The sequence below is a fragment of the Bombina bombina genome, chromosome 2 (assembly GCF_027579735.1).
Source record: "Bombina bombina isolate aBomBom1 chromosome 2, aBomBom1.pri, whole genome shotgun sequence".
NCBI lineage: Eukaryota > Metazoa > Chordata > Amphibia > Anura > Bombinatoridae > Bombina > Bombina bombina.
In genome coordinates, this window is record NC_069500.1 from 248,866,211 (window position 1) to 248,878,923 (window position 12,713).

Here is a 12,713-nt window from a genome sequence, read left to right on the forward strand (position 1 = left end):
AGGAGTAAATTAGAAAGTTGCTTAAAATTGCATGCTATCTGAATAACTAAAGAAAAAATTTGGGTTCAGTGTCCCCTTTAACAATGGTCTAATACTATATATAAGTAGAAACATCATATCCACTATAAATGGTAGTGAACAATTGTTGAGATGTAATCATTCAATCATTGAATTCACCATTATTTATCACCATAAATGGTTTAAAAACTATTTCTTACAAACAGTGTGGAATTGAGCACTCATTAAGAGAATATAAGGCTCATTACTTGTAAGCAAGCCTTATTTTAAAGTGATACATTCCTAAACAATTATAAGAACATGTGTTTAAAATGTATTAATGAAAGATTTTTTTTCACACTCATAAGTGTTGCATCTTTTATAATATCATCATTACTGTTTATTTTATATAATACACATTTACAAGGAAGTATATCTTACAGAATTAATTAAATATAGATGATTTAGTAAATAATGTATTATTATTAAGGCACAAAATAGTTAAAATTATATGTGCACATATTGTATGCTTTTCAGATTTAAATAATTTTATTTTTTAATAAATATTCATTTTCCAAATTTGACATATTTTCCATTGAGTTAGTAAAATTTGTAAACTGTTGGTAACATAGCAAATCTCCATAGACTTTAGTGATGTTTGGCAGCGGTGGTGCCGATCGTTGGCAGGGGTGGGAGTTTAAGGAGGTAGGCAAGTGGGCGGCCCATCGATAAAGGGGGGGGTGGGAGGTGGGCGGGACCACTACGCTATGGAAACAAAAAAAAAACAGAGCGGTAGGGAGGGTAAAGTAGGGAGGGGGGAGGTTGGGATCATACTGAGGGATGGGATATGAGGGTGAGAAATCGATCTGGGAGGGGGGTAAATGAGGTGGGGGAAGCTACACTATAGAAAAATGCGTTTTTTGTTTTGTAATTTTATAAACTAAAGTTGGCAAATTTGGGAAAACTGGGTACTGGCAGACAGCTGCCAGTAACTAAGATGGCGGCTAATAGGTAGAGGGGAAGGGTTAGAGAGCTGTTTGGGGTGGATCAGAGAGGTTGGGGGGTAAAGGGGGATCCCACACTGCAGAAAATATATTAAAAAAATTATTTAAAAAAAAAGCCTTTTATTTTCATACTGGCAGACTTTCTGCCAGTACTTAAGATGGGGATGACCATTGGGGGGTGGGGGAGGCAAGAAAGCTGTTTAAGAAGGATCAGGGGGTGTGATGTGTCAGGTGGGAGGGTGATCTATACACTAAAGCTAAAATTAACCCACAAGCTACCTAATTAATCCCTTCACTTCTGGACATAATAAAAGTGTAGTGCACAGCTGAAATTAGGGGCCTTCTAATTACCAAAAAGCAATTCCAAAGCCATATACTGTAAGTCTGCTATTTCTGAACAAAGGGGATCCTAGAGTAGCATATACAACCATTTGTGCCATGATTGCCCAAGCTGTTTGTAAATAATTTCAGTGAGAAACCTAAAGTTTGTGAAAAAGTTAACCATTTTTTTATTTAACCCCTTAAAGACATGCGTCATACAGGGTATGTCTTGCAGAAACTGGTCTTTAAAGACCAGCGACGTACCCTGTACGATGTTGGGGATTAAAGCGTCTGGAAGCGATCCTGATCACTTCCAGCTGCTTTCCGGTTATTGCAGTGATGCCTCGATATTGAGGCATCCTGCAATAACATTTTTCTTCCATCCGATGCAGAGAGAGCCACTCTGTGGCCCTCTCTGCACCGGCATCGATGGCCCAATCGTTGGTGGGTGGGAGCCGACGTGGGAGGTGGGTGGGCGGCCATCGATGGATGACTGAAGAGAGAGGGGGCGGGAATCGGGGGCGGGGTTGTCGGGGGCGCGCACGGGGCAGCGGGTGAGTGCGTGCATGGGGAGGGAGTGGGTGGGAACCGCTACACTACAGAAAAATGTGGATCATTAAGTGGGAGAAAGGGGGGGGGGAACAACACAAAATGATATGTGTAAGGGATCTGGGAGGGGGTGGGGGTTGGTCTATGGGGGGGAAGCTACACTACAGAAATTTTTTTTTTTTTTAAAAAAAATGTATGCTGCCAGTACCCAAGATGGCTCCCAGTAAGGTAGAGGGGGAGGGTTAGAGAGCTGTTTGGGGGGGGGGGGGGGATCAGGGAGGTTGGGGGCTAAGGGGAGATCCTACACAGCAGCATATGTAAATATGCTATACAATTTATTTTTTTTAAATATACCTTTTATTTTACTACTGGCAGACTTTCTGCCAGTACTTAAGATGGCGGGGACAATTGTGGGATAGGGGAGGGAAGAGAGCTGTTTGGGAGGGATCCTGGGGTGTGATGTGTCAGGTGGGAGGCTAAAATTAACCCTACAAGCTACCTAATTAACCCCTGCACTGCTGGGCATAATACATGTGTGGTGCGCAGCGGCATTTAGCGGCCTTATAATTGCCAAAAAGCAACGCCAAAGCCATATATGTCCGCTCTTTCTGAACAAAGGGGATCCCAGAGAAGCAATTACAATCATTTATGCCATACTTGCAAAAGTTGTTTGTAAATAATTTCAGTGAGAAACCTAAAATTGTGAAAAATGTTATGGTTTTTTTTTTATTTGATCGCAGCGGTGAAATAGTAGCATGAAATATACCAAGATATGCCTAGATCAATACTTGGGGTTGTCTACTACACTACACTAGAGCTAAAATTAACCCTAGAAGCTCCCTACAGGCTCCCTAATTAACCCCTTCACTGCTGGGCATAATAAACGTGTGATGCGCAGTGGCATTTAGCGGCCTTCTAATTACCAAAAAGCAACGCCAAAGGCATATATGTCCGCTCTTTCTGAACAAAGGGGATCCCAGAGAAGCATTTACAATCATTTATGCCATACTTGCAAAAGTTGTTTGTAAATAATTTCAGTGAGAAACCTAAAATTGTGAAAAATGTTATGTTTTTTTTTTATTTGATCACAGCGGTGAAATAGTAGCATGAAATATACCAAGATGGGCCTAGATCAGATGAGAAACCTAAAGTTTGTGAAAAAATTTGTGAAAAAGTGAACAATTTTTTTTTATTTGATCGCATTTGGCGGGGAAATGGTGGCATGAAATATATTAAAATGGGCCTAGATCAATACATTGGGTTGTTTTCTAAAAAAAATATATACATGCCAAGGGATATTCAGGGATTCCTGAAAGATATCAGTGTCCCAATGTAACTAGCGCTAATTTTGAAAAAAGTGGTTTGGAAATAGCAAAGTGCTACTTGTATTTATTGCCCTATAACTTAAAAAAAAAGCAAAGAACGTTTAAACATTGGGTATTTCTAAACTCAGGATAAAATTTAGAAACTATCTAGCATGGGTGTGTTTTGGTGGTTGTAGATGTGTAACAGATTTTGGGGGTCAAAGTTAGAAAAAGTGTGTTTTTTTCCATATTTCCTCATATTTTATCATTTTTTTATAGTAAATGATAAGATATGATGAAAATAATGGTATCTTTAGAAAGTCCATTTAATGACGAGAAAAACGGTATATAATATGTGTGGGTACAGTAAATGAGTAAGAGGAAAATTACAGCTAAACACAAACACTGCAGAAATGTAAAAATAGCCCTGGTTCTTCAGGGAAAGAAATTGAAAAATGGCCTTGTCCTTAAAGGGACAGTTTACTCAAATTTTTTCTCCCCTTTAATTTGTACCCAATGATCCACTTAACCTGCTGGAGTGTATTAAATTGCTTACAAGTAGCTCCTTTTCCCTTATATTGGCATTTGAAATAGCTGATTTAGCATGTGGTATCCCCACCTATTCTGAAAGTTTGTGGCCGCAGGTCCAAGCTATAGATAAGCTTTGTAAACACAGCCAGCAGAAGAAATTTCACTCCCAGTACGATATAGCAGAGATAAGGTAATAAAATGTTGATATTCCATTGTTCTCTCCAAGTACTGGTGATTGTTTTATGGACAGATATAAGATAAAGAAACAGGTATATGTGCACAATGTGATACAGTAATGAGATCTGATTATACCTACAAGCTCAACCCATTTTATTAGGTTGTGGCTTCAAAACACAAAATCAGAGCTTTAAAATACACAAAAAAACCTTTAAAAGCTCATTTTCATACATTTTTTACTCTGCAGTTGGTAAAAAAAGCAATTGTAAACACATTAAGGGGAAAACTTTTTTTCAGTATACTGTCCCTTTAAGGGGTTAATCACATTTGATGGTGAAATGGTGGCATGAAATATACCAAAATGGGCCTAGATCAATACTTTGGGTTGTCTACTATATATATATATATATATATATATATATATATATATATATATATATATATATATATATATAGTTTTAATAGGTAAATATATAAAAAGGCTCTTTTTCTGTTTAAATGTAGTGATGGCAAAAATGATAAAAATGCTCTTGTCTTTTGGGGAAGTTTTAGTCTGAAATGCCCGGTCCTTAAGGGGTTAATATTAATTTTTTTACCTTTTATGGTTACATGCACAATCTCCTAAAACATTTTTTAAAATAGGTCATATGTATTCAATTCACATGCTAGTTCACTTTCCTTTTAAAGTATAACTGTATATTTACATCAGACTTAGGGCTGGAAAATCTGTAAAATAATACTACAGAAAAGTGTAACAAGCTATTTTAGAGAGTACTTCAAAGCTATATTTTGTTGGGGAGGGTACTGTGCATTTATTTTAGCTAGAAAATAGCTAGGCTGTTTGTACCTATTGAGAGATTATGAGTAGAAAAATAAAAAATAAAATTGTCCTGAAACCAGAAATTGCATTCTCCAGATGCTAGCTGAGAAAATCTTGTTGACAACTTCACAAATTATCTTTTATACATCCCCATTTTCTTCATTCAGTAGGGAAGCTGACATCCCATTGGGAATGCATTTTACATAAACAAACTCTTATGCGCTTTGGCAATTTCCCCACCTGCATACAGCCAGCAGATGATTGTAGCGTTATAGCTTTTCATTTAACAGAGCTCAAATATGATGTGGGGATAATTGGGGATTGCTTTGCTTAAGACAATGAGGTAAAAATATAAATGGCAGCTGCGACTCAATTGTCAGCGACCAAGCTATTTCTTTTAAACCAATACATTCAGACTTTTACTAGTAAACAATGTTCTGTCAACCCCTGTGGCTTTGGAAGATTTACCGTACAATCCAGAAATGTTCAAACCTCTAGAAATGTACCCATTTATATGTGTGTTTGTGTTGGCTAACATTCACTAATGGTTAATTGCAGTACATACTAAAAGCATAAAAGGGAGAATTGAGTTAAAGATATTAGCCAACACATTATAAGACCACAAGTCCCATTAAAGCACCTCCAGTAATTGGGGTCTTCCCTTAAACTTCCTTGATGGTTTCTAATGCTGCTTTTTTACGTTATTAACATTTGCTGTATTTTACATAGTGTTTATTTAAATTAGAAGTTTATACCATTCTGCTTTATGGTAGCTGACTGTACCAGCTGAAGTGTACCCACTTTATCTATTCTTAGTGTACAGCTCAGGTAATGGAAAGTGTACACAGTCCAGGCTGTGTGTGCTGTATATATATATATACTTTTGCACATGTTCCATATATATATGTATATTTATATATATATATATATATATATATATATATATATATATATATATATATATATATACACAAACATATACTTTTACATTTTAATTACGCTAAAGTAGTTAATATATATTACATTATATTTTCAATGTGTAATGCAAACTGCAAAACAGAATGATTGCAGTGAAATGATAAGTATAACTTCAAACAAAAGAAGAATACAGTAAGAAAACAGATAGTTGGCTGTTTAATCAAGATGCTGGAAGTAATTATAATGTTTTTTTGGTTGTTCTCTTTAGGAAACTGTAAATGTGATATATTAATGTAGATCAATTAACAGTTTTTCCCCCTTTCATTCTGCTCTAATAACCTGTGAAAAACCAATGCAAAATAGTAATTAGCTTTATTAAAACATCCCTATTTTTTTAATCATACTATTTATACTGAATTAAATGCTGTTCATTTTTTGCTGTGGCGCTTCTGTATTGATTAGATCTTTTTTAATTATATCTCTCAGCTATTTAAATTAAAGTTAAAATGAACATCTTATTTAAGATTTAATTATAAATATAAATTTTTACTTGCATGACATTTTATTCTCTTGGTTGTTAATTATTATTTCTTTCATGTAATTGGCGAGAGTCCATGAGCTAGTGACGTATGGGATATACAATCCTACCAGGAGGGGCAAAGTTTCCCAAACCTCAAAATGCCTATAAATACACCCCTCACCACACCCACAATTCAGTTTTACAAACTTTGCCTCCTATGGAGGTGGTGAAGTAAGTTTGTGCTTGATTTTCTACATTGATATGCGCTTCTCAGCATTTTGAATTCCGATTCCTCTCAGAGTACAGTGAATGTCAGAGGGATGTGAAGGGAGTATCACCTATTGAATGCAATGGTTTTCCTAACAGGAAATCTATTTCATAGGTTCTCTGTTATCGGTCGTAGAGATTCATCTCCTACCTCCCTTTTTCAGATTGACGATATACTCTCATATTCTATTACCTCTACTGATAACTGTTTCAGTACTGGTTTGGCTATATGCTATATGTGGATGGGTGTCTTTCGGTAAGTATGTTTTCATTACTTAAAGTGAATGTAAATTTTGATGCTAAAGTGCCCGGTTTTTAAAACTTTGATTAAAAACAGGGGCACTTTAATTCATCAATATTTCCATTTCACTCCTGTTGTGAAAATAAACTTACTTTTTAATCTTCACAGCAGCTCCAGCTTCCTCCACCTGTTTCAAAGCCTCTTCCTGGGTCTAAAATGAGGTATCTGGCTTCCTCCAATCAGAGCAGTGAATCAGACACTGAATCCCCCGGGGGGGAATCTGTGATTGGAGGATGACCTATCAATCATTTCTGACATCAGAAATGGCTTGTGAGACCGGAGGAAGCAGCAGCTGCTGTGTAGTTTAAAAGGTAAGTTTTTTGTCACAACAGGAGTGAAATGTAAATTTTGATGAATTAAAGTGCCCCTGTTTTTAATCAAAGTTTTAAAAACCGGGCACTTAAACATCAAAATTTACATTCACTTTAAGACACTCTCAGCTATGGTTTGGCACTTTATGTATTAATATAAAGTTCTAAATATATGTATTGTACTTATATTTGCCATGAGTCAGGTTTATGTATATTTCCTTTTGCAGACTATCAGTTTCATATTTGGGAAAAAACATATTTAGGGAAATATTTTTCTTACCTGGGGTATAATCTTTTTTTCAAATTTACTGCTTTTTCATTAAATTTTCGTGGGCAAAATTAGGCTTGCGAGGCGCAAAATGCTGATGTTTATTGTGTCATTCTTGGCGCGAGAATTTTTTTGGCCCGATGGTACGTCCGGTGACGCAAGTTCGTAATTTCCGGCGTCTTAGTTGACACTGAGTTTCTTGCACAAGGTTGCGTCTGCAATGACGCGAGTGTGTCACTTCCGGATGTTGTTAGCGCCAAAAAATTTAATTTTGCGGTGTGCCAAATAATTTCATTATTTAAAACCCCATTCTTATGTGCCTCTTGCCTTTTTCTATTTCAGAGGGCTATGCTGTTTGCATTTTTTTTTTCCATCCCTGAAACTGCCATATAAGGAAATTGATAATTTTGCTTTATATGTTGTTTTTTTCTCTTACATTTGCAAGATGTCTCAATCTGATCCTGTCTCAGAAGCCACTGTTGGAACCCTGCTGCCTGATAACAGTTCTACCAAAGCTAAGTGTATCTGTTGTAAATTTGTGGAGATTATATCTCCAGCTGTGGTATGTAATAGATGTCATGATAAGCTTTTACATGCAGAGAATGTATCCATCAGTAATAGTACAATGACTGTTGTTCCTTTAACATCTAATGTACATGATATCCCTGTGAATATAAAAGATTTTATTACTGATGCGATTCAGAAGTCTTTGTCTGCTATTCCGCCTCCTCTGATGAGGATCTATCTGATTCAGAAGATCCTACCTCAGATATTGACACTAAAAAATCTACTTATTTATTTAAAATGGAGTATATTCGTTCCTTGTTAAAAGAGGTGTTGATTACATTGGATATTGAGGAAACAAGTCCTCTTGATACTAAAACTAGTAAACATTTAAACTCTGTTTATAAACCTCCTGTGGTTACTCCAGAGGTTTTTCCAGTTCCTGATGCTATTTCGATATGATTTCTAAGGAAACTTTAATCTTATCTAAGGAAAGCTTATTTATATTCTGGCTATCTTCTCAGGCCTGCCATTTCTATGGCTGATGTTGCAGCTGCATCAACTTTTTGGTTGGAAAGTTTAGCGCAACAGGAAACAGATCCTGATTTGTCTAGCATTGTTCGCTTGCTTCAACATGCTAATCATTTTATCTGTGATGCCATTTTTAATATCATCAAAATTGATGTTAAATCTATGTGGCTCAAATATTGTAATGCTGACATGGTATCTAAATCTAGATTACTATCTCTTTCTTTCCAAGGTAATAATTTATTTGGTTCTCAGTTGGATTTGATTATTTCAACTGTCACTGGGGGGGAGTTTTTTTGCCTCTGGATAATAGACCTAAGGGTAAATCTTAAGCTTCTAACCATTTTCGTTCCTTTCGACAAAATAAGGAACAGAAACCCAATCCTTCCCCCCAAAGAATCTGGTTCCAATTGGAAACCTTCTTCAAGTTGGAATAAATCCAAACCATTTAAGAAACCGAAGCCAGCCCCCAAGTCTGCATGAAGGTGCGGCCCTCATTCCAGCTCAGCTGGTAGGGGGCAGATTAAGATTCTTCCAAATTATTTGGGCAGATTCTGTCCAAAATCAATGGATTCAGAGTATTGTCTCTCAAGGGTACCAAATAGGATTCAGAGTTAAACCTCCTGTGAGAAGATTTTTTCTATCACGCATCCCAGCAAATCCAGTAAAGGCTAAGCCTTTTCTGAAGTGTGTTTCAGACCTGGAGCTTTCAGGGGTAATCATACCAGTTCTGTTTCAGGAACAGGGTCTAGGGTTTTATTCAAATCTATTCATTGTCCCAAAGAAAGAAAATTCATTCAGGCCAGTTCTGGATCTGAAAATTTTGAATCGTTTTGTAAGAGTGCCAACTTTCAAAATGGTGACTATAAGGACTATTCTGCCTTTTGTTCAGCAAGGTCATTATATGTCCATGATAGACTTACAGGATGCATATCTTCATATTCCGATTCATCCAGACCACTATCAGTTTCTGAGATTCTCTTTTCTAGACAAGCATTACCAATTTGTTGCTCTTCCATTTGGCCTAGCGACAGCTCCAAGAATCTTTTCAAAGGTTCTCGTGCCCTACTCTCTGTAATCAGAGAACAGGGTATTGCGGTGTTTCCTTATTTGGACGATATCTTTGTACTAGCTCAGTCTTTACATTCTGCAGAATCTCACACAGATCAACTAGTGTTGTTTCTTCAAAGACATAGTTGGAGGATCAATTTACCAAAAAGTTCCTGGATACCTCGGACAAGGGTCACCTTTTTAGGTTTCCAGAAAGATTCAGTGTCCATGACTCTGTCTCTAACAGACAAGAGACGATTAAAAAAGAGATGAGGAATTCTCCCCTTTCTTCTGTTAAGTGTGATCAGTCCACGGGTCATCATTACTTCTGGGATATTACTCCTCCCCAACAGGAAGTGCAAGAGGATTCACCCAGCAGAGCTGCATATAGCTCCTCCCCTCTACGTCACTCCCAGTCATTCTCTTGCACCCAACGACTAGATAGGATGTGTGAGAGGACTATGGTGATTATACTTAGTTTTTATCTTCAATCAAGAGTTTGTTATTTTAAAATAGCACCGGAGTGTGTTATTATCTCTCTGGCAGAGTTTGAAGAAGAATCTACCAGAGTTTTTGTTATGATTTTAGCCGGAGTAGTTAAGATCATATTGCTGTTTCTCGGCCATCTGAGGAGAGGTAAACTTCAGATCAGGGGACAGCGGGCAGATGAATCTGCATAGAGGTATGTAGCAGTTTTTATTTTCTGATAATGGAATTGATGAGAAAATCCTGCCATACCGATATAATGTCATGTATGTATACTTTACACTTCAGTATTCTGGGGAATGGTACTTCACTAGAATTACACTGTAAGAAATACATAAAGCTGTTTAATAACTAGAGATTATGTTTAACGTTTTTGCTGGAATGTAAAATCGTTTTCATTTACTGAGGTACTGAGTGAATAAATGTTTGGGCACTATTTTTCCACTTGGCAGTTGCTTAATCTGTTTTCTGACAGTTTCTGTTCTCCCTCACTGCTGTGTGTGAGGGGGAGGGGCCGTTTTTTGGCGCTTTTACTACGCATCAAATATTTCAGTCAGCAACTCATTGTATTCCCTGCATGATCCGGTTCATCTCTACAGAGCTCAGGGGTCTTCAAAACTTATTTTGAGGGAGGTAATTTCTCTCAGCAGAGCTGTGAGAATTGTAGTTTGACTGAGATAAAAAACGTTTATTCTGTAATTTGTTTCCTGCTTTCAGATTTTGTTATCTTTGCTAATGGGATTAAACCTTTGCTAAAGTTGTGTTGTTTACAAGGATTGAGACTTACTGAAATTGTTACTAAGGAGTGGGATAGACCCGGTGTGCCGTTCTCACCCCCTCCGATATTTAGAAAAATGTTTCCAATAGACGCCACCACAAGGGACTTATGGCAAACGGTCCCTAAGGTGGAGGGAGCAGTTTCTACCTTAGCTAAGCGTACCACTATCCCGGTGGAGGATAGCTGTGCTTTTTCAGATCCAATGGATAAAAAGTTAGAGGGTTACCTTAAGAAAATGTTTGTTCAACAAGGTTTTATATTGCAACCCCTTGCATGCATTGCGCCGATCACGGCTGCAGCGGCATTCTGGATTGAGTCTCTGGAAGAGAACATTGGTTCAGCTACTCTGGACGACATTACGGACAGGCTTAGAGTCCTTAAACTAGCTAATTCATTCATTTCGGAGGCCGTAGTACATCTTACTAAACTTACGGCGAAGAATTCAGGATTCGCCATTCAGGCACGCAGGGCGCTGTGGCTAAAATCCTGGTCAGCTGATGTTACTTCTAAGTCTAAATTGCTTAATATACCTTTCAAAGGGCAGACCTTATTCGGGCCCGGGTTGAAAGAGATTATCGCTGACATTACAGGAGGTAAAGGCCATGCCCTGCCTCAGGACAAAGCCAAAGTTAAGGCTAGACAGTCTAATTTTCGTTCCTTTCGTAATTTCAAAGCAGGAGCAGCATCAACTTCCTCTGCACCAAAACAGGAAGGAGCTGTTGCTCGCTACAGACAAGGCTGGAAACCTAACCAGTCCTGGAACAAGGGCAAGCAGGCCAGGAAACCTGCTGCTGCCCCTAAAACAGCATGAATTGAGGGCCCCCGATCCGGGATCGGATCTAGTGGGGGGCAGACTTTCTCTCTTCGCCCAGGCTTGGGCAAGAGATGTCCAGGATCCCTGGGCGCTAGAGATAATATCTCAGGGATACCTTCTGGACTTCAAATACTCTCCTCCAAGAGAGAGATTTCATCTGTCAAGATTGTCAACAATCCAGACAAAGAAAGAGGCGTTTCTACGCTGCGTACAAGAGCTCTTGTTAATGGGAGTAATCCATCCAGTTCCACGATCAGAACAGGGACAGGGGTTTTACTCAAATCTGTTTGTGGTTCCCAAAAAAGAGGGAACTTTCAGACCAATCCTGGACTTAAAGATCCTAAACAAATTCCTAAGAGTTCCATCGTTCAAGATGGAGACTATTCGGACAATTTTACCTATGATCCAAGAGGGTCAGTACATGACCACTGTAGATTTAAAAGATGCTTACCTTCACATACCGATTCACAAAGATCATTATCGGTACCTAAGGTTTGCCTTCCTAGACAGGCATTACCAGTTTGTGGCTCTTCCATTCGAATTGGCTACAGCTCCAAGAATCTTCACAAGGGTTCTGGGTGCTCTTCTGGCGGTACTAAGACCGCGGGGAATCTCGGTAGCTCCATACCTAGACGACATTCTGATACAAGCTTCAAGCTTTCAAACTGCCAAGTCTCATACAGAATTAGTGCTGGCATTTCTAAGGTCACATGGATGGAAGGTGAACGAAAAGAAAAGTTCACTCGTTCCACTCACAAGAGTTCCCTTCCTGGGGACTCTTATAGATTCTGTAGAAATGAAGATTTACCTGACAGAGGACAGGCTAACAAGACTTCAAAGTGCTTGCCGCACCCTACATTCCATTCAACACCCGTCAGTGGCTCAATGCATGGAGGTAATCGGTTTAATGGTAGCGGCAATGGACATAGTACCCTTTGCACGCTTACACCTCAGACCACTGCATCTGTGCATGCTAAGTCAGTGGAATGGGGATTACTCAGACTTATCCCCTTCTCTGAATCTGGATCAAGAGACCAGAAATTCTCTTCTATGGTGGCTTTCTCGGCCACATCTGTCCAGGGGGATGCCATTCAGCAGACCAGACTGGACAATTGTAACAACAGACGCCAGCCTTCTAGGTTGGGGTGCCGTCTGGAATTCTCTGAAGGCTCAGGGACAATGGAGTCAGGAGGAGAGTCTCCTGCCAATAAACATTCTGGAATTGAGAGCAGTTCTCAATGCCCTCCTGGCTTGGCCCCAGTTGA